We start from the raw sequence: 22,973 nt of genomic DNA on the forward strand, positions 1-22,973 counted from the left end.
TCCAAGAGTATTTATCACATCAACCTTCCGACAGTCTCGGAACAGGAATCTGAGGCCCTAAGACAGGCAATAGAATTATCAGAAGTGAAGGCTGCTGTGGATAGCATGGCACGGAATAATACGCTGGGCCTGGACGGTCTACCAGTCGAATTTTACTCCTCTTTTATGACTACCCTGGGACCCCGACTGGTTAGCATGTATGAAGAAGCTCGGTTGGCTGGGATTCTCCCATCATCGGCGTCGGAGGCCCTCATTGTTCTCCCCTCATTGTTCTCCTTCTGAAACCTGGGAAGCCACCCACTGAGGTAACTTCTTGTCGACCCCTATCGATGTTGTCTGGAAACTACAAAATCCTTAGCAAAATACTAGTGACACACCTCTTACGATATATGTCCAGTTTAATCCATATTGATGTACGGCCATGAATATCGGTCAACTTTTCTCGTTGCTTGAAGATAGTTCCTATAATAGAGAAGACGCAGTGGTCTTTGCAGTAGACTTCTAGAACACATTGGATAGTCTTGAATGGCCATATTTATACGGAAGTACTATGCAACTTTGACCTGGGTGAGAATTTTATAGCCTGGATGCGCTTATCATATGCTGAGCCACGAGCAAGAGTTCGTACAGGTAACACCATATCAGGGGACTATCACGTAGAACGGGGCACCAGACAGGGATGTTCGCTCTCCCCACTCCTCTTTGCCCTGGCCATAGAGCCCCTTGCAAGCCTTGCAAGGGGAGGTAACGCCTATAGAGGACTGGAGATAGGAAACAACACCTATTATATGGCATTATACGCAGACAATCTACTATTATCCCTAGCAGACGCAGATGATGCATTGAGAGAAGCGCGACAATTACTAGATCGGTTTGGATCATTATCAGGCCTTCAAGTTAACTGTGATCCATCTAGACTATTTCCTACAACCCAGGACCTAGAGGCCCCACAAGATCTGAGGGGCCTACAGTGGGAGCCGCAGTGTTTGATTTACCTAGGGGTGCGTGTCTATCATAACAGGACTGACTTGTATGAAGGCAACATAGGACGAAGATTGCGGGGACTTAGTAGTAACATGAACTTCTGGTGATCATCACCTTTATCAGTAGGAGGACGAGCAGCACTACTGAAAATGAGTACACAATGGACATATAGGCGGTCATTCTGACCGCGGCGGTCGCCGCCCGCCAAGCGGTTCCCGCCGAAAGACCACACCGCGGTCAAAAGACCGCAGCGGCCATTCTGGCTTTCCCACGCGGCCGGCGGCCGACCGCCAGAAGACCGCCGCCCGGCCCAGCGGGACAGCCCCTTCAACAATGTAGCCGGCTCGGAATGGAGCCGGCGGAGTTGAAGGGGTGCGACGGGTGCAGTGGCACCCGTCGCGATTTTCACTGTCTGCTAAGCAGACAGTGAAAATCTTTGTGGGGCCCTGTTAGGGGGCCCCTGCACTGCCCATGCCAGTGGCATGGGCAGTGCAGGGGCCCCCAGGGGCCCCACGGCACCCGTTCCCGCCATCCTGGTTCTGGCGGTGGACACCGCCAGAAACAGGCTGGCGGGAAGGTGCTCGGAATCCCCATGGCGGTGCTGCAAGCAGCGCCGCCATGGCGGGTTCCCTGGGCCAGTGGGAAACCGGCGGGAAACCGCCGGCTTCCCTTTTCCGACTGCGGCTTTACCGCCGCGGTCAGAATCGCACAGGAAGCACCGCCAGCCTGTTGGCGGTGCTACCGCCGCACTCCGCCATGGCGGTCATGGACCGCCAAGGTCAGAATGACCCCCATAGTGTCAGTGGACACGTGGGGATGAGAGAGGGAATAAGGGGAGGCACCAGAGCTGAAATGTGTTTGCCATATGAACAAATGCAGAAGAGATGATTCATTGAAAGAAATCACAGAGAATTAGAGACCAGTCTATATATCTTGATTGATGACACGGATATTATGCAAAATTGATTTCCCTACTGTGCTACATTGAAATATCTACATTATGCCATGTACTGTTAATAATCGGCTACTGTTGAAGGAAACATACCATTGTAGAGCTCTGGAAGTGCCTAAATGTTACTATTAAAACTGTGTTTAAAAAAAAAACAGTGCACGTAATGTAAAGATGTCAAAATAACTCTAGCGATTTATTTTTATTTCTAGAGAGAGAACATACTTTTACCTAGTGGAAGCTTCGATTTATCATAAGGTAGTGCACAGGGTTAATATGTCTGCTGCAAAGAACATGTACTAAGCAGATCAGAGTGCCAACAATGTAAAAATGATACCGCCTACCAAGTTTGTACTCTGAGCACTGTGAGCGCAATGGTAGCCAAGAGAACGTAGTTTTGCCTAGTGGAAGCTTGGGATCATCACAGGATAGTGCACAGTGTTAATGTGCCTATTGCAAACAACATGTATTTGGGCAAATCAAAAAGTGCATGTAATGTAAAAATCTAAAATAAAATGGCAATTTATATTCTTTCTGGAGAGATTATTTACTTTCATCTAGTGGAAGCTTGGAGTCATCATAAAGTAGCAGACAGGGTAATGTGCCTGCTGCAAAAAATGTGTACTGGGCAAATCAAACAGTGCTTGTAGTGTAAAGATGTCAACATAACTCTGGTCATTTATCTTCTTTCTTGAGAGAGAACGCACTTTTTTCTAGTGGAAGCTTGGAGTCAACAAAAAGTAGTGCACAGGGTTGATATGTCTGCTACAAAGAACATAGGCCCTCATTGCAATCTTGGCGGTAAATCCCGCTTTCCACCGTGCAGAAGACCGCTAACATACCGTCGCGGCAGCGGAATTCCGCTACAGGTATTACGACTCACAACTCAGAATCTGCCACAATACAGACACCCACACAAGTCCGCCACACCAAAGGTCAGTGATAAACTGGCGATACCAATACCTACACCGTCACGCCAACAGGAATACGTCCACAGTATCACGACCCACGAATCAACACGGCGGTCTTTCAACCGCTGTAAACCATTGGCGGTACACACCGCTGCGCTCAAAACACACACACATTTACAAAACACAACCATTGTGGACAATTCAAAATACACACACCTGACACACATACACACACCACACACACCACACACACAGACACAGGGGGTCATTCTGACCTTGGCGGTCCATGACCGCCATGGCGGAGTGCGGCGGTAGCACCGCCAACAGGCTGGCGGTGCTTCCTGTGCGATTCTGACCGCGGCGGTAAAGCCGCGGTCGGAAAAGAGAAGCCGGCGGTTTCCTGCCGGTTTCCCGCTGGCCCAGGGAACCCGCCATGGCGGCGCTGCTTGCCATGGGGATTCCGATCGCCTTCCCGCCAGCCTGTTTCTGTCGGTGTCCATCGCCAGAACCAGGATGGCGGGAACGGGTGCCACTGAACCCGTCGCACCCCTTCAACTCCGCCGGCTCCATTCCGAGCCGGCTACATTGTTGAAGGGGCTGTCCCGCTGGGCCGGGCGGCGGTCTTCTGGCAGTCGGCCGCAGGCCGCACGGGAAAGCCGGAATGGCCGCCGCGGTCTTTTGACCGCGGTGCGGTCTTTCGGCGGGAACCGCTTGGCGGGTGGCGACCGCCGACCGCCGCGGTCAGAATGACCGCCACAATCTAATATAAAGCACACACCCACATCACCCACAAACCCTTACAATCAAAATTCCGAAAGAAGGCCAGAGAGACAGACTACCTAACACAACACCAGCATCCACAGACACACACCATCACTTACACAACATCCACGCACCTCAAACAACACACACCAACACATCACCCACACCACATCATGGCACCTCAAACACACCCCAGGTTCTCAGAGGAGGAGCTCAGGGTCATGGTGGAGGAAATCGTCCGGGTAGAGCCACAGCTATTCGGATCACAGGTGCAGCAGACATCCATTGCAAAGAAGATGAAGCTATGGTGGAGAATTGTCGACAGGGTTAACGCAGTGGGACAGCATCCAAGAACACAGGATGACATCTGGAAGAGATGTAACGACCTACAGGGGAAGGTACGTTCCGTGGTATCCAGACACCAGATTGCTGTACAGAGGACTGGCGGTGGACCCCCACCTTCTCCCCAACAACTAACAACATGGGAGGAGCAAGTCTTGGCAATAATGCATCCTGAGGGCCTTGCAGGAGTAGCAGGAGGACTGGACTCTGGTAAGGCAAACATGTACTACTATATCCCCCCACCCCACCTGCATGCCATTAAATACTCCCACCCTCACACCCATCACCCCAACAACCCACAGATACCCCACTAACACAACCCACACATCCCAAAATCAAGCCCTGCATGTAACACCAATGCATGGACACCCATCACCAAAGCATGTCCAGTAGAGAGACTCACTCATGCCCCAAAATCACCAATCACACAAGGGCCACAGCAATAATGCAAGCACAGGAGTAGAGGGTACCTCACCCATTGCACAAGACAGCACACACAGATACTAACATTATGCATTCACTCCCCAACAGGACCCATACCCAACGTCACCGGACAGGAGGTGCCAGACATACCCAGTCCCCCCACAGAAGAGGCCCACAGTGACGACAGCAGCTCTGCACGCCTGGATCAAGATGACCAGCCCGGCCCATCAGGGACCTCGGGACAGTCGGTTCCCCTGACACAGTCACAAACCACCACTGAACCTCCCCCCTCAGGAAACACCATCACAGCACCCATCCAGCGGGCCCATCCCTCTGTCCCCAGGACACGTTAATCAGCAGTGTGTCCACCACTACAGGGAACCCAGGCAACCCCACTAACACAGGATGATCAAGGACCTGGGGTCAGTGGCAGTGGGCACACGGTTCAGGGGACAGAGGCACAGGATAACAGGGAAGCTGGGAGGACTGCTGTGTGACAGGAGGAGGACAGGCCCAGGGAACCCACTCTCCACGAGGCATTCTCCAACATCATGGGAGCTTACCACCATTCCCAGGAGACCATGGGCATGATACCGGCCAAGTTTCAGGAGACCAAGTGGCTGCAGGAGGAACACTACCTGGGGCTCAGGGAGGACTTGAAGTCCATAAACACCACCCTGGTCACCATTGCAGGGGTGCTGGCAGACCATGTCAACACCAGGAGGGACACAGTGGCACACCAACGGGCCCCTGACACTAGCCTGGATGATGAACAGCCCTCCACCTCCGCCGGCACTAGTAGACAGGAGGCATCACCACAGGAACAACAGCCCACCAGCACCCCACCCACTGCAGAAGGAGAACGACCCCGCAAACAGTCCCTGAGATCCAGGAACAAGACAGAGAACGTTGCCAAGACCCCCGCCAGGAAATAAGACCCCACTGAATGTCACCCTTCTGTCCCACTATGTTACCCTGTCCACCTTGATTTGCCATTACTCCACTTCCTATGCCCCCTTGGACAATGCACCTGTGATACTAATAGACGGGACTCTTCCATGGACATTTCTCCACCATCACCCCAGCCCATTTCATACCCCTCTCCACTTATTTGCACGGCAATAAACACACTTGAATCACAAAACAATCTGGATTCTGCCTGTGCTTTCACTAATGTGTAATTGCAAAACCTCAGGAATATAGCAATGACAATGTACTTGTTCACATACTAATGTAACACAGCTGTAGGCCAGCAGTAAACATAGCAGACGGCACAAAGTGGGACCCAGATCTGTGAAATGGAAAGGCAAAGTAACAAGTCAGGGTCCATACACTGAGTGAAAATTACAGACTTATGCTAGCTCCAAAAATAGTATGAGATGTGGGAAGCAGTTACATCTTCTTACCTGTGTCTCACTGGAAGTATTGCATGATGATGTTGTTTCGGTTGTCTTCTGCCTCCTCTTCTTCACTGTCCATAGGCTCCACAGCTGCCACAAGACCACCATCTGGTCCATCCTCCTGCAGAAAAGGCACCTGGCGTTCCAAAACCAGGTTGTGCAGCATACAGCAGGCCACGATTATCTGGCACACCTTCTTCAGTGAGTAGTATAGGGAGCCACCTGGAAGATGGAGGCATCGGAATCTGGCCTTCAGGAGGCCGAAGGTGCGTTCTATAATCCTCATAGTTCACCCATGTGCCTTATTGCAGCGTTCCTCTGCCCTTGTCCTGGGATTCCTCACTGGGGTTAGTAGCCATGACAGGTTGGGGTAACCAGAGTCACCTGCAAATGTCGAGGGACAACTGTTAGACAGACATTAACCCTCAGGGAAAACCCCATACCCAGACACCTATGTCAACTGTGTTGGGACTTTGGGCTCACCTATTAGCCACACGCGGTGCCCCATCACATAAGGGATGCTGCTATTCCTCAAAATGTAAGCGTCATGCACAGAGCCAGGATACTTGGCATTCACATGGAAGATGTACCGGTCTGCCAAACACACCATCTGCACATTCATCGAATGGTAGCTTTTCTGGTTTCTGTACACCGGTTCATTCCTGTGGGGGGGGGGGACAAATGCCACATGTGTACCATCAATGGCACCAATGATGTTGGGGATATGACCCAGGGCATAGAAGTCACCTTTCACTGTGGGCAAATCCTCCACTTGAGGGATAACGATGTAGCTGCGCATGTGTTTCACCAGGGCAGATAACACTCTGGACAACACGTTAGAAAACATTGGCTGGGACATCCCTGATGCCATGGCCACTGTTGTTTGAAAAGAATCACTGGCCAGGAAATGGAGTACAGACAGAACCTGCACTAGAGGGGGGATTCCTGTGGGATGGCAGATAGCTGAAATCAGGTCTGGCTCCAACTGGGCACACAGTTCCAGGATTGTTGCACAATCATGTCTGTATGTGACAATGATGTGTCTCTCTTCCATTGTCGACAGGTCCACCAGTGGTCTGTACACAGGAGGATGCCGCCATCTCATCACCTGCCCCCGCAGACGTGCCCTATGGAGGAGAACAGCGAGCAGAGGGTCATCCAACACTTAGGTATCACAATGTGTTATTTGATAAAATGTAGAGAAATCACAATGTGCAGGTATCTGTCTGTATTCCAGGTCTAGATAGGTGTGACACAGTTTTTTCCCATCCCATGTGGCCCCCCGAAATGGTGGCTGCCTGACCTGTAAGGTGGGAAAAGGGGGAATGAGGTAACTGCACTGGCGTTGTACACCATCGCAGTGGGCGGTCGAAGACCGCCGCACAATTCAGCATTGGTTAACATTGGGCCCTATGGGTCCCAAGAGCCAATGACGATGTATGCCGGCGGTGACGGCACGCACCGCTGCGGATGTGGCCGCCATTTTCTTAGTGCTCACTCACTTGATACCTGACCTTCAACAGGAGAGGACCCACACTGCAAGTGCTGCTGTGACCTGTGTCTGGAAGCGACGATGGCTACAGTGTCTGGGTAAAGGGCCCCTGCCTTCACTTCAGAGGAGTTGGGGAAACTGGTGGATGGGGTCCTCCCCCAGTACACGCAACTGTACGGTCCTCCAGACAAACAGGTGAGTACACTGTGAGCATGATGGATTGGACATGAATGTATGGAGTGGGGTGGATGGAAGATACAGGGGGGTGGGCTGAGGCCAGCATGTGAGGATGGTCAGTGTATGTTTTTCTGGGCCAGGGTGGGAAGTTGTGCCAATGAGTAAGAAGAACCGGACGGGGGAGTAAAATCCATTGTTACTTCACTTTTCCTCTAGGTCAGCGCCCACCAGAAGAAGGGTATTTGGCATGCCATCGCCAAGGACGTCCAGACCCTGGGGGTCTACCATAGAGGGAGCACCCACTGCCGGAAAAGATGGGAGGACCCTCGCCGCTGGAGCAAGAAGACAGCGGAGGTCCAGCTGGGGATGGCCTCCCAATGTGGAAGGGGTCGCACCATGACCCCTTGATGTATCGGATCCTGGCGGTGGCCTATCCGGAGTTGGATGGGCGCTTGAGGGCATCACAGCAGCCACAAGGGGGTGAGTATACTCTAATTCAGCTGACTCTGCGCGCTTTACGAGGTGTCTGGGTGGTCGAAGTGGGCTGTGGGTTCCCCTAGGCCAGGTGGAACTTGTTAGGCTAGGTCCCTTGTTAGGCAGCCTCTGTGGCACCCCAAACCCACTACTGGTAATAGCCATTTACACCTAGTCAGGCTCCTGTGACTTCCAGGTGTGCAGCAATTGGGCTTAGGCCTCGTCCCCCATGGGCATGTGAATTTGCTAGGAACTGTTAGTGCATTGCTTAGTGCATGGCTTAGTGCATAGGGCTGCTCCCTGTGTGTTGTGTCCGCCAAAGGTAGTGGTGTTGCATGCACTGAACATGTGTTTCTTCTGTCTTCACCCCCTTTTTATTTTGTCTCCCTGTTCTTGCGTGCAATAGCATCATCTGGCGGAGGAGCAGTGGCACCAGAGCAGGAGGGAGCTGCAACCCACTTGGCCCTGGAGGGTGAAGCAATGGAGTCTGAAGCCACCAGTGGGATGGAGGGCGAGGGGGTCTCCACGACGGGGAGAGGAGCATACACCAGCGACAGCGACTCCTCCTCTGATGGGAGCTTCGTTGTGGTGGCGGGCACCTCTGTGCCCACCGCATCAACAGGTACAGCCGCCACCCCCCCTACCAGCACCGCCCTCCCAGCAGCCCCTCAGCATGTGTCCCTTGCCAGCTCACCCAGGAGGGTGGACGTCTCCTTCGCCCCAGGCACCTCAGGCCCTGCTCCAGTCAGCCTTGCTGCCCTCAGTGAGGAGGCTATTGACCTCCTGAGATGCCTCACTGTTGGGCAATCTACCATTTTGGATGCCATCCAGGGTGTTGAGAGGCATTTGCAACAAACAAATGCATACCTGGAGGGCATTCGTTCTGGGCAGGTGGCCCAACAGAGAGCATTTCAGGCTCTGGCCTCAGCACTGATGGCAGCCATTGCCCTGTGTCCAGCCTCCCCCCTCCAACTTCTTCCACCCCGACCCAATCCCCTGTACCTCAGCCTATCCCAAGCACACCATCAGACCAGCATGCACACTCATCAACCCACAAGAGTGGACAATGCAAACATAAGCACCACACATCCCACAGGCACTCACACAAGCACCATGCCCATGCAGACACATCAACACCCACTGCCTCCACTGTGTCCCCCTCCTGCACGTCCTCCTCCTCCTTCCCTGTCTCATCTCCACTCACACCTGCATGCACTACATCCTCAGCCACTACCTCCATCACCAGCACGCTCATCACCGCACACCGCTCACGTGCAATCACCACCCCCACTACCATGCACACATCCCCAGTGTCCTCTCCCAGTGTGTCTGTGAGCCCTCCTCCCCTACACAAACGCAGGCACACACCCACCCAACAGCCATGCACCTCACAACAGCCACCGGCCCATGCACCTTCACCCAAATTCAGCAAACGTACACCTCCTACAACCACTACCTCATCCTCCACTAAAAAAAAACCTCCATCTTCCCGTCCCAGTGTGTCTAAGAAGCTTTTCCTGGCTAACATTGACCTATTCCCTACACCCCCCGTCCTTCCCCTAGGGCCAGGCTTTCCAGGTCCCAGCACAGCACCTCAGCCACCAAATCCCCAGGCACAGTGGTGCAAGCAACTGCGGGATCATCAAGTGCACCACCCATCAGGGCTGCCAGTGTGCCACCTTGCGAGGGCAAGGACATTCTGCCACCTGCCAAGGTGAAGTAAGTGCACCCATCCTGGAGGGAGAAGCCGCACCTACCAGCCACCAAGGGCTCCGCCAAAACAAAAGGGGACAGAGGCAAGACACCTGCGGCACCATCAAAGGTGGGGAAGGGACAAAAGCAGAAGAGCAGGTCAGGACAGGGCAAGGTGGCACCGACTGAGGGACTAACGTCACCCCTTCTGTCAACGACTGCACCAGCCTGCACCGCCACCAGCACCGCCACCTGCGCCGCCACCTGCACAGCCCCCTGCACAGCCACCTGCACAGCCACCTGCACGTCTGCAGCCTTAGCAACAGTCCCCAGCATCTTCCCCAGTGGGCAGCCGTCCGAGGCTGCAGGAAACATCCTGCTGTGTCCCTCAACAGGTGCTGACACATGCACCACCGCCACAGACACCGCCGCAAGCACCGCCACCAGCCTGGCGACATGCTCGGACAGTAACACCACAGCTGACATGGCTACCATCCCCAGTGGGCAGCCATCCGAGGCTGGAGGAGACTTCATGGACCCTGCCCAGCTTCCATGAGGCATGAGTCTCATCACTGTTTGCACCTGCAGGTGGAAGACGAAGCCGCAGCAGGTTGGGGTATGTCTCTGCCTCCATGGCGTATCATGCTACCTGTTCCTAGGCAATCTCGTGGCACACACACCAGGGTGAGGGAATGGGACCTGCCACACTGCATGTGGAGCACTCTGGGCACAAGGCCCCCTCAAGAATCAGTGGAGATTCACATCCACTACCTCAGTCCTTGGCAGGATGAAGCACTTTGGGCACAAGGCCCACTCCAGAACCAGTGGAGAAAAGCATCCACTATCTCAGTCCTTGGCAGGATGAAGCACTCAGGGCACAAGGCCACCTCCAGAACCAGTGGAGATTCACATCCACTACCTCAGTCCTTGGCAGGATGAAGCACTCTAGGCACAAGGCCCCCTCCAGAACCAGTGGAGATTCACATTCACTACCTCAGTCCTTGTCAGGATGAAGCACTCTGGGCACAAGTCCCCCTCCAGAACCAGTGGAGAAAAGCATCCACTACCGCAGTCCTTGGCAGGATGAAGCACTCTGGGCACAAGGCCCCCTCCAGAACCAGTGGAGATTCACATCCACTACCTCAGTCCTTCGCAGGATGAAGCACACTACCTCAGTCCTTGGCAGGATGAAGCACTCAGGGCACAAGGCCCCCTCCAGACCCAGTGGAGACTGTTATCCACTTGAGAGACTGTGGCTTTGCTCTCCACAGGATAAAGCAGTGGGCAAACCACCCACTGGAAAGACTTGAGAGACTGTGGCTTTGCACTCCAGAGGATAAAGCACTGGGCAAACCACCCACTGGAAAGACTTGTGAGACTGTGGCTTTGCACTCCCCAGGATAAAGCAGTGGACAAACCACCCACTGGAAAGACTTGAGAGACTGTGGCTTTGCACTCCCCAGGATAAAGCAGTGGGCAAACCACCCACTGTAAAGACTTGAGAGACTGTGGCTTTGCACTCCTCAGGATACAGCAATGGGCATGGATCCCCCTCGAGGAGCAGTGGCGTTGTGCGTTCATCCGCAGTAAGTGTATCACACTAGGCCCCAATGGCCCAAATAGGCACTGTTATAGCCTATCCATGTTCTTTTATAAAAAAAGAACCAAACTTGAACTACAACCAATCAAGCGTCAACACTTTCTAGAACACTCCCCACAGAGGCTGTTTCCCTCAGATTTTCTAGTACGAGTGTGAAGGGAGTATCCCTGAGCTCTGCTCAGTTTCATTTCTGAGAGAACAATTTTCTCTCAGACAATTTGGATTTCCAGTGGACAGAATGTCCCAGCAAACCAAAAAAGGACTTTTCAGAGATTGTGACAGATGTGAGAGAAAAAGACTTCCCCACAAGAAGTGCATATGCTGCCTACATCCAGACCATAAGGTGAGAGATTGTAAGATTTGTCGCATCTTCAGTCATAAAATCCTGAAAGACAGGGAGGGTAGACTATTGTTATGGCTCCAAAAGCAGAAAGCCATTGAATACCCTTCTTCTGAAGCGGCTGAAATCTACTTGCAGACTTCTCAGTCCCCAAAAAGGCCTAAAGGTGAAGAGAAACTTTCTGCAGAACCTCCATGGAAAGTTTTTTTAAAATCTAAACACCTTTATCTGGAAAAACAGAAAGGCCAAGGGAGCTCTGCCTCATCATTATCAGAAACCCGGGTAAAGCCCTTAAAAAAGGTTCAGTCAGAGCCTACAATAACTTTGGGGAAAAAGACACCTCCAAAAAAGTGCCTCTCTGTCTCTGTCACTGAAATAAAAAACAGGAAAATACTCTTCAGACTCTAACAGAAAAAGCTCGTCGACGACATCACTGTCCATGTCTACAGTAAAGACGACGACGATAATGTTGACGTTCACCACGGCAGTGCCACTTATAATACTTACGCCGTCGCCGCTTTCTTCAACAAAGATCATCACATCCAGGATATTCAAAGAGCACCGTAGATGACAAGGATATCCTCGACGAGAGACAAGCCAACAAAAACTCCCTCGTCATCAAACCTGTCGCCGAGACATGAAGCGAAGACTCTGTCGATGAGGGAAACTCGTTGACGACGCAACCATTCACAATACCTTCATCGAAGGCAGCCTCGTTGATGACACAACCGTCGACGACGGAAACAGCAGGGGCAACGTCTACGAGTGATCTCACCATGTACACTTCAGGAACGGCAAAATTCCTTCCTCTCTCTTTAATAACGGTAGGAAAGAAGACATCTCCAATGCTACCAATCCATACCTCCCCAAGCAAGATGTTAACGTATCGTCCTCAACACTTATTAGATGATGACGATGATGTATTCTCTCAGGATGGTGGAATGTTTGGAGTGGCCAAAAGTCCGTCACAGCTTAAAGTCAAATGTCAAGACCTATATGACTATGGTGATGATCAGTATCAGGACAGCTATTCTTCAGCCAGGGTCCAACCAGATCCGTCGTATTCTACATATGGAAACATAGACACCTCTGTCACTATACCAAGGTCTTTGGTGACAGACCTCCAGAGTATGTTGCAGGACTATTGCAGAAGGTTTCCGCCCTCACTACTAGTGACTCCGATTACGCAGCAGCATAACTTACAAGCAGGACTGTGCACTCCTCTCCCTAGCTATCCTATGAACACCACCCAGACTGGATACAACCATCCCTTTCGTACAGCCGCCTCAGGATGACCATCAATCCACATACGAAGAAAGAGAGGAGGGAGAAATACTTGAAACCTCTCCCAGTGAGTGGGATGAATACCTGATTCCTACGCCATCACCCTCAGAGGACATAGGGGGATTCCATAATTTGATGGAAAGAGCAGCTAAACGTTTTGAACTTCCCATTCTTTCTAGGGAAACAGATTGTTTCATGTATGACTTGAAGGAACCAACGAAAAAGTCAATAAGAGCTATCGCTACAGTGGACTTCATATGGCAGAAAGGATTGAAGGCTATGAGAAATCCAGCTACAATACCTTCCCAAATCCTGCGTTTGGAGAAAAAGTATAAATCCCCGGAGGATACTCCAGCTTGTTCAATTATGCAACCAAGGCCGGATTCTGTGGTATCTCAAGCGGCACAACGCCGTTCAAAAAATTCTTCAACACCAATAACATCCCCGCCAGATAGGGAAGGACGCCGGCTGGGTGACATAGGGAAAAAGTTCTATTCAATAGCAGTAATAGTTGTCAAAGCTGCCAACTCGTTAGCCATTTTAAGCAGATTTGATCGCCAAATGTGGGCAGACATGTCCTCTTACGTTGACCTCTTGCCTGAGGATGTTAAACTAGAGGTAAAGAAGGTGTTGCAGGAAGGAGAGCGGATCACAGCTGAAGTGATCGATTGTGCGATTGATATCTCACTAATGGGATTCAGACAACTGGCAGGGGCAACGGTCTTGCAAAGACAGGGCTGACTAAAATCTACTTCTTTTAGGCCGGAGGTTCAAAGTAGGATACTTGACATGGCATATGATGGGGAAAGTCTCTTCGGCAAACAGGTGGATGACATGTTGCAGTCCAGAAAGGCGGATGCGGACAAGGCCAGATCCCTGGGTACATTGCAGAACAAAAAGCAAACATTTTGGGGAGCGAGAAGAAGAGGAAGTTACTCCTTTCGTGGTGGTTTCCAAGCATATAGACCACAATACCAAACAGCTCAGACAGGTGTTCAGCAGCATTATGGACAACACCAGCAGCAATATCAGGCACCACCTACAGCTGCCTACGAACAGTCCACGAAGGGAAGAACCGCTGCCCGTGGCAGAGACATGGGTAGAAAAAAATGACCAGGCATTCATACCCACTACCAGCCCCACCTGTTTTCCAAAGATTGGAGGCCGCATCACTTACCATATCCCTCAGTGGGTGGGGTTAACGTCAGTTAAGTGGGTACTAGATATAGTATTCAGGGGACATACTCTAGAATTCATTCAGAAGCCTCCAAATACCCCTCCATCAGGACCGCCACCTCCAATGTTAAAACACCTCATCGGGGAAGTATATGTGATGTTACATAAAGGGGCAATAGAACTTGTTCCAATACTGCACAGGAACCAGGGATTTTATTCCCGCTTTTTTCTTGTAAAAAAGCCTTCAGGGGATTGAAGTCCCATCCTAGATTTGAGGTCCTTAAACAGGTTTCTGAAAAAACAGACGATTCGTATGGCAACGCTTCAGGACATTCTATGCCTCTTGAACACAGGAGATCACATGACATCTCTCGACCTCCAGGATGCGTACTTCCATATCCCAATACATTGAAACCATCAGAAATTTCTCAGGTTCAGGGTAACTGGTATGCATCTACAATTTCGTGTCCTCCCATTCGGATTCAAGTCGGCCCCAAGAATCTTTACCAAAGTGCTAGCGCCAGTAGTGGCTCACTTACGCCAACTGGGCGTCCAAGTCTTTCCATATCTGGACGACTGGCTCATAAAGGCATCCACAAAAGCTTGGGTGGTAAACCACACAGCCACTTGCCTCCGGTTGTTCAAAACTCTGGGTCTTACCATCAATTATCGCAAGTCACACTTCCATCCCACACAGAGGCTGAATTTCTTAGGAGCAATTCTGGATACTATCCAAAGCAAAGCATTTCCATCTTGGGAGAGGCAACGAAAGCTATCCAGCATGGCTCAAAAGCTATCAGCAAAAAAGTTTGTTTCAGTTCGGAATTACAAATCATTCATGGAAATGATCTCTTCATGTATTCCACTGATCCCAAATTGCTGACTGCATATGCAACCTCTACAGGAGCAATTAGACTCTCAGTGGCTCCAAGTGAATGGCTCCTTCGACGATCGAATTGTCATCACACCAGAAATGCGAACAGCCATGTCTTGGTGGGAAAAACAGAGCAATTTATCCAAGGGCCTTTCTTTTGGTTCGGTTCTTTTTTTATAAAAGAACATGGATAGGCTATAACAGTGCCTACTTAGGCCATTGGGGCCTAGTGTGATACACTTACTTCTATTTATATTTAAAGTTACCGTGAGGCTCCCACCTTGACGACAGCGATGATTCAATCATGTGAATCTATGAAAGATCCAATACTGGAGAACGTACTTTTATCTAGTGGAAGCTTGAAATCAACATAAGGTAGCAAACAGGGTTAATGTGCATGCTGCAAAGAATGTGTACTAGGCAAATCACAAAGTGCATGTAATGTAAAAATATCAAAATAACTCTGCCGCATTATGGCCCCCATTATGAACATGGCGGCAATCACCGCTCCGCCGGCGGTGGTGGTAACTACTGCCAACAGTCTGGCAGTCCGGACCACCAAATAATGAAGCACATGAGAAACAGCCAGTGGCCCATCCACACACCGCCATCATTAGAGTGCCGACAACGACGGAAGAGGGTGCCCACAGGCCGACGGAAAGGCCCCTCCCGCCCAACAAATAATGCAGCACAAGACCACTGTCAGTTCCGGGACGGGAACCACCGCCAAGCAAAGCGTGGCAGAAATGAACCAAATAAAAGGAAACACTCACCGTAGGCACACACAACATGCCGAAGCAGACATGGAGAGTGAGTTGCAAATAATGCCAGTCCTGCTCCTTGCAATATACCTCCATGACCGTGACCACCGACAAAGACAACAACGGTAAGTACCGCAACCTAGTAAACAAGGGAAGAAAGGCACAGTTACACACCCACCCACCCCAACCACCCTGCAATGCACCCCTAACCCCCTCACACCATCACAAGCCATTCGCACCAGAATAAGAGGTATTTACCCGACACAATGCAAATAAAACCTGCCCAAAGTACACACATGTGCACACCACACCCCCACAATGAAACCATGAACCACATTTCCATGCTGTGCCAACAGCACCACTGGGCACACACATTTTAATACAAAATTAATATAGGAATGTCCAAATAAGGCCATTGGCCAGTCCATGACAAATAGCCTGAAGGGCCCAAATGGGCGAACTTGACTCCCACATGTGCCCAGGGTACTCAACCGTAAAGGGCTTGGGCTTACGTTTGGGAGGGGGAAGGGGTTTGGGTTTGCTCTTGGAAGGTGGGGGAGTGGGCTTGGACCGGGGGTGGCAGATGGACCTGGGGCAGTACGGGGATTCTTCCTCTCTGGGGAAGGGGCATGGGAATGGGAAGGGCAGACTGGTGCAGACTTAGACGAGAAAGGAGTGGACAGGGCAAGGAGATGGGCACGTTTAGGGACGAGATGGGGTGGGCCAGTGGGTTCGAAAAGGTCAACACGGGACAGGAAAAGTTTTTTAGGGGCAGTTGGGGTGGATATTGAATATTGAAGAAGGTGTGGGAGTGGAGGTAGAGGGAGTGCTTGTAGCAGGTGAGGGTGTTCTGGACGTGGATGCCGGTGCCTGTACAGTATACTGATGTATGGTGGATGTGTGTTGAGTGGGTGTCTGTGAACGTTTGAGTGTCTTGGGAGGAGGGGGGGTGGATACAGTGGGACAAGACAGGCTGCCAGTGTAAATGGATGTTGGCTGGGTGACTTCAGGTCTGGTGAGTGTGCTGCAGTTGTCAATCAATGTTGTTGTGGTGAGTGCAGGTGTGGCGTCTGGGGTGGATGACTGGATGTCAGATGTTGTGGTGACTGCAAGAATGGGGCCAGCAGCAGTGACTGAGGCTGCAGTGCTTGTGGGTGTACATGTCGAGGTGACAGACAGGGAGGCGGGAGAGATGGACACACTGGGGGAAGTGGATGTTGTTGTATGTGCCTTTGTATGTTGGCTGTGTGTACGCCTGTAGTGGGAAGTGTGGTGCTTGTGTTTCTCTCTGTGCTTCTTGTGTGTTGAGGTGTGTGCATGGCTGTCTGAATGTGTGCTTTGGATGGGTGATGCGAGTGGGGTGCTGGAAGGGGTAGAGGTGGCTGGAGGGGGTACGGGAAGACCAGGGACACTGGCTGCCGTCAAAGAGGAGGCCAAAGCCTGAAAAGATCCCTGTAGGCCAGACATGGCACAGTGAATGCCTTCCAGGTATGCATTGCATTGCTGCATCTGGGATGCTAGCCCCTGGATGGCATTCACGATGGTTGTCTGTCCTACAGAGATGGTCCTCAGGAGGTCAATAGCCTCCTCCGTGAGGGCAGCAGGGCTGACTGGGGCAGGGGATGAGGTGCCTGGTGCGAAGGAGACGCCCACTCTCCTGGGTGAGCGGTCACAGGCAACTGGGTGGGGGGCAACTGGGAGGCCGGTGATGGTATGGGGGGTGGCGGAAGATGACACAGAATGGGTGGGCCCACTAGGGTCCGCCACCACCATGGAGCTCCCATCGGAGGAGGTATCAGAATCACTCCCGCCAGTGGTAGTTGCCTCCCCCATGGTACTCCCCTCGCCCTCCAACCCACTGGTCCCGTTGGCGTAGGTCGACTCTGTCTCCTTGGAACCGTGGGCTGCTGCATCCCCACTCACCAGTGCCATGGCTCCCTCGCCAGATGATGCTGATGTACACAAAGAACACAAGAGCACAGGGATGGGAAGACAAAACATGAAAGAAACTGTAAATACTAGAATGTTATGACATACTTGGTGCACACACACTCCCATCCAGCTTACACACCTACACGCAGCACGTACAACTATAGTCTTGACTATGGCCCTGACTAGTGGCCACTACTCCAGCATAAAAACTAATTTCCCACATGAAACATGGACCTGATGAACTGTGTGCACTACATACATGGGGGACCATGGCCATCCAATGCACCCACTAGTCCATGTGCCCACAAAGAACCCTACAGTACAGGAAGATCAATCCCCAAGGGCCTATTGTGACTATTTAGACCTGCCCCTAACCATTTCAATGCCCATGGGGGGGGGGGGCAGGACTGCTGGAAGACACCTGTCAGAATTCCTGGCACTAGACAGCATACATACCACAGCACCCAAACACATCCCTCAAAGTGGTATGAAACAGTGTTGGTACTCACCCCCTTGTGTCTGCTGTGCTGTCTTTCAAGCTCCCATCCAAATCCAGATATGCTACTGCCAGAATGCGGGACATTGGGGGGGGTCAGGGTCCTACGGGCACCCCTTCCTCGTTTGGAGGCCTTCCCCAGCTGGGCCTCGCAGGTCTTCCTGGCCCAGTGCAACAGGTCCTCCCACCGCTTCCTGCAGTGGGTGCTCTGCCGGTTGTGGACCCCCAGGGTCCGCACCTCCCTGGCGATGGCCTGCCAGAGTCTCCTCTTCTGATGGGCGCTGACCTGCATGGGACACACAAAGAAGAAAAACAGACGTTAGGCTATGCCCATCTGATGCAACTGACATGTCGTCCCCAATGGGATGTATACTTCACAGGATCATTTTACCACCTCACTAACAGTACTTGCCACACAATCTATGCATGTGCAGTTACAAATTGACCACACATGCATACAGGCATCAGCCACCATCACACACATCCATGCAAGACAACCCCCAACTCACCTGCTCCTCTGGTCGCCCATATAACTTGGCATACAGGGGTAGGACCCCGTCCACCAGCTTCTCCAGCGACTCCATGGTGAAGTGTGGGGCCCTTTCCCCTCTGACAAGCGCCATTGGAGTAACCAGAGACAGGACACAGCAGCACACTCAGTGGAGTACTTGCATGCATGGGATTTGGGAGTCAAGTGAAATTGGGGTGACGACATGGCGCACACTTCGAGGTGGTCTGCACCGAATGGGTGCACGGCGATGAACAACGCCTTCCGCCGTGACAACTTCTGCCAGTGGAATGATGTCGCTTCCACTTCTTCATATCTGGATGGCAGGAGGCTGCTATTTTGCTAGCACCACGTATATATTTCCTGGTCATGGGCACAATTCATGGCCTTTAGATCGCAGCCCTTAGTCACCTGCCCACATGAGTGTCTGTTCCTCACATCAGTCCAGAGGTATCATTGCATGCATGTCCCTAAAGTTGTACATTATACATCGCTTGCATGTGTAACCTACGTATTGTACAGCAGTTATTCATACACAACATGTTTTGCAAGTGTATGTGTGTCCCTTACATGTGCTCTTTCCTCCCCATAGGTACAGACCCATGTGGCGAGGGAGGGCCCTATCTGTGTAAAGACCTCTTGTTGATTTGGATACCATGGTGGAACGCCACATCATTGTCACCTACAGACTTAATCGTACAACAATCCAGGACCTATGTGCTTTACTAGATCCTGTACTGAGACCAGGTAATCGGAATCAGCATGCCATCCCTACTGAAGTGCAAGTGCTCTCTGTACTCCATTTCTTGGCTATGGGCTCAATTCAGGTAGCAGTGGGCATGGGTGCAGGGTTCTCACAGCCAATGTTTAGCATTGTCCTGTCCAAATTCATGGATGCATTTGTACAACACATGCAGACATATGTCAAGTTTCTCCAAAGGATTGAACTCCCTGCCATCAAGTCTGAATTTTATGCCTTTGCTAACATTCCCCATGTGATAGGTGCCATCGATGGCAGCCACATAGCTCTCATCCCCCCAAGAATGAATGAACAGGAGTATAGGAACAGAAAGAACATCCACTCAATGACATTACAATTGGTGTGTGCTGCTGACCAGTACATCTGACATGTAAATGCCAGGTTTCCAGGATCAGTTCATGATTCCTTTGTCCTGAGGAACAGCAGTGTGCCGCACATGATGGAACAACTACAAGGGGACAAAGGATGGCTCATAGGTGAGTGTGTATGACACTGAATCAGTACATAACTGACAGCCGGGCTGTATACAAGTAATGGCAGTTTGATACAGTCCTGTTTCAACCACTTTTGCAGGTGATTCTGGCTACACCAACTTGCAATGGCTCCTGACACCTGTGAGAAATCCCAGGACAGATGCAGAGAGGAATTATAATGAGGCCCATGGACCTATTAGGAGGGTGATTAAGCGCACTATAGGTCTCCTGAAGGCTAGATTTTGTTGCCTCCATCTATCTGGGGGAATCCCTGTGCTATGGCCCTGACAGGGTGTGTAGAATAGTGGTGGCCTGCTGCATGCTGCACAACGTGGCTGTGAGGAGAGCTATCCCCCTACGAGAGGAGGAGGGTGATTTTCATCCAGACCTGCTACCTCTGAGAGGGGATGAGAGTGATGGTGAGGATGAAGAGGGGGAAGATGTCTACTCCAGAAACCAGCTGATCCAACTATACTTCCAGTGACTATGAGGTACTGTTCACTGATGAGGTTGTCAGCACTGCATAATATTGGTCTGACTCATTTGTTTGGGGATGTGGTGTTTGTAGTCATTGACACTATTACCTGAAAACTAAGGTGGCATGTGCCATGGAAACAAACATGGTGTACACTTTGATTTACTCCAGACGATGTTGTGCGTGGGGTACCATTCCTGCAATAAAGGTATGATTATGTAAGTGACTGGCAAATGCATTCACACTTACAATTGAATTTTCATAATGACAGGGCCCATACGAATTGGTGTAAATGTGTTTTATTACGTGTCACAATTGCATAGGTGCACTGTACAGTGATAGGGAGTGGACTCATTGTGGGTGTCCATACCAGGTACATGGGCTCAGCGATTGGTGGCAGTGGGTATTGGTCCATATGTCCCTTGCAAGTTGTTATGTTGCTATTGGCGGGTGAGGATGATTGCACAGTGGCACACTTGGGAGACAGTTCAGGTCAAAGTCACTTATTTGTGAGGGCCTTGGTATTGGCAGGTGTTCCAGTGCCATATCTGGGTCTGAGGGCACGTTTGAGTGTCTGGTGCTGGTCTGCACGGGTAGGAGTGCTGGTCTCTTGTGTGTCCTCTGCCAGTGCAACCAGTCCAGTTGCTGCTGCAGATGTAGAGGGCAGGTCTGTGTCCTGGGCAGTGGTAGGGGCTTCCAGGTTTGTGGGGGTCTCAGGATGGCTTGGGTAGTGGTGCTGCAGCACTCCTGCAATAGTGGCCATGGTGGCATTGAGTTGTTTCCACTGCTCCATGGTCTCTTGGTGTTGGGCTATCTCCAGCATTTGACTCTGCTCAGGATCTGGCCCATCCTGTTTTGAGTATTGTGGTATGCTCCCAGGACCCCAGAGATCTCCTGCTGGGCTGCAGCATCCATCCTTTAGCCTCCCCCCTGGGCCACTGATGCCGTCCCACTGGGCCTAGACCCCTGTGCCTGTGTCCCTTGCACAGGTCTGGCAGTCCCACTTTGCAGGAAGTTGGCTCTGTATATACTATTTCAAAGTAAGAAATAGTGTGCACAGAGTCCAAGGGTTCCCCTTCGAGGTAAGATAGTGGCAAAAGTATATAAGTCTAATGCTTTATTTTGTGGTAGTGTGGTCGAGCAGTAGGCTTATCAGAGGGTAGTGTTAAGCATTTGTTGTACACACCCAGGCAATAGGAAGGAACACAAACTCAAAGACTTACTCCAGGCCTATAGGTTTTTATATTGAAAAATATATTTTCTTAGTTTATTTTAAGAACCACAGGTTCCAGATTTACATCAAACACTTTAAATGTAAGGTACTTCACTTAGATACTTTAGGAACTTTGAATGAAAACAATATCATGTACAGTCTTTGTAAAAATGGCAATAAGCTATTGTCAAAGTGGACACTGTAAAAATCAACAGTTCCTGGGTAGGTAAGGTTAGATTAGGAGGTAAGTAAAACACTTAAAAGTCTCATTCCTGGGGCATATGCGGCCCACCGTTGGGGGTTCAAGGCAACCCCACAGTTACCACACCAGCAGCTCAGGGCCGGTCAGGTGCAGAGGTCAAAGAGGTGCCCAAAACACATAGGCGCCTATGGAGAACAGGGGCGCTCCGGTTCCAGTCTGCCAGCAGGTAAGTACCTGCGTCCTCAGGGGCAGACCAGGGGGGTTTTGTAGAGCACTGGTGGGGACACAACTAGGCACACAAAACACACCCTCAGCGGCACAGGGGCGGCCGGGTGCAGTCTGCAAAGCAGGTGTCGGGTTTCAGGTAGGAAACAATGGAGGGACCCGGGAGTCACTCTAGCGGTGCAGGCAGGCACAGGGGGGGCTTCTCGGGACAGCCACCACCTGGGCAAGGCAGAGGGTCGCCGGGGGGTCACTCCTGCATCGAAGTTCGGTTCCTTCAGGCCCTGAGGGCTGCGGGTGCAGTGTTGGTTCCAGGCATCGGGTCCCTTGTTACAGGCAGTCGCAGTCAGGGGGAGCCTCTGGATTCTCTCTGCAGGCGTCGCTGTGGGGGATAAGAGGGGTCTTCTCTGGTTACTCACAGGCTCGCAGTTGCCGGGGAGTCCTCCCTAAGGTGTTGGTTTTCTGCAGGTCGAGCCGGGGGCGTCGGGTGCAGAGTGTAGAGTCTCACGCTTCCGGCGGGAAACGTGAAGTCTTTGGAAGTTGCTTCTTTGTTGCAAAGAAGTAGCTGGTTTTGAACAGGGCCACTGTTCACAGGGGTTTCTTGGTCCTGTAGTCCAGGGCAGTCCTCTGAGGCTTCAGAGGTCGCAGGTCCCTGTCAGATGCGTCGCTGGAGCAGGTTTTTGAAGTTGGAGACAGGCTGGCAGGGCTGGGGCCAAATCAATTGTTGTCTTCCTCCTTCTCTGCAGGCTTGTAGGTCAGCAGTCCTTCTTCTTTCTTCAGGTTGCAGGAATCTGCTTTCCTGTGTTCTGGGTCACCCCTAAATACTGAATTTAGTGGTGTGTTTAGGTCAGCAGGGCAGTAGCCAATGGCTACTGTCCTGGAGGGTGGCTACACCCTCTTTGTGCCTCCTCCCTGAGGGGAAGGGGGCACATCCCTAATCCTATTGAGGGAATCCTCCAAAACCAAGATTGAGGATTTCTAAAGGCAGGGGTCACCTCAGCTCAGGGCACCTTAGGGGCTGTCCTGACTGGTGGGTGACTCCTCCTTGTTT

This window comes from Pleurodeles waltl, chromosome 6, assembly GCF_031143425.1.
Source record: "Pleurodeles waltl isolate 20211129_DDA chromosome 6, aPleWal1.hap1.20221129, whole genome shotgun sequence".
Taxonomy (NCBI): domain Eukaryota; kingdom Metazoa; phylum Chordata; class Amphibia; order Caudata; family Salamandridae; genus Pleurodeles; species Pleurodeles waltl.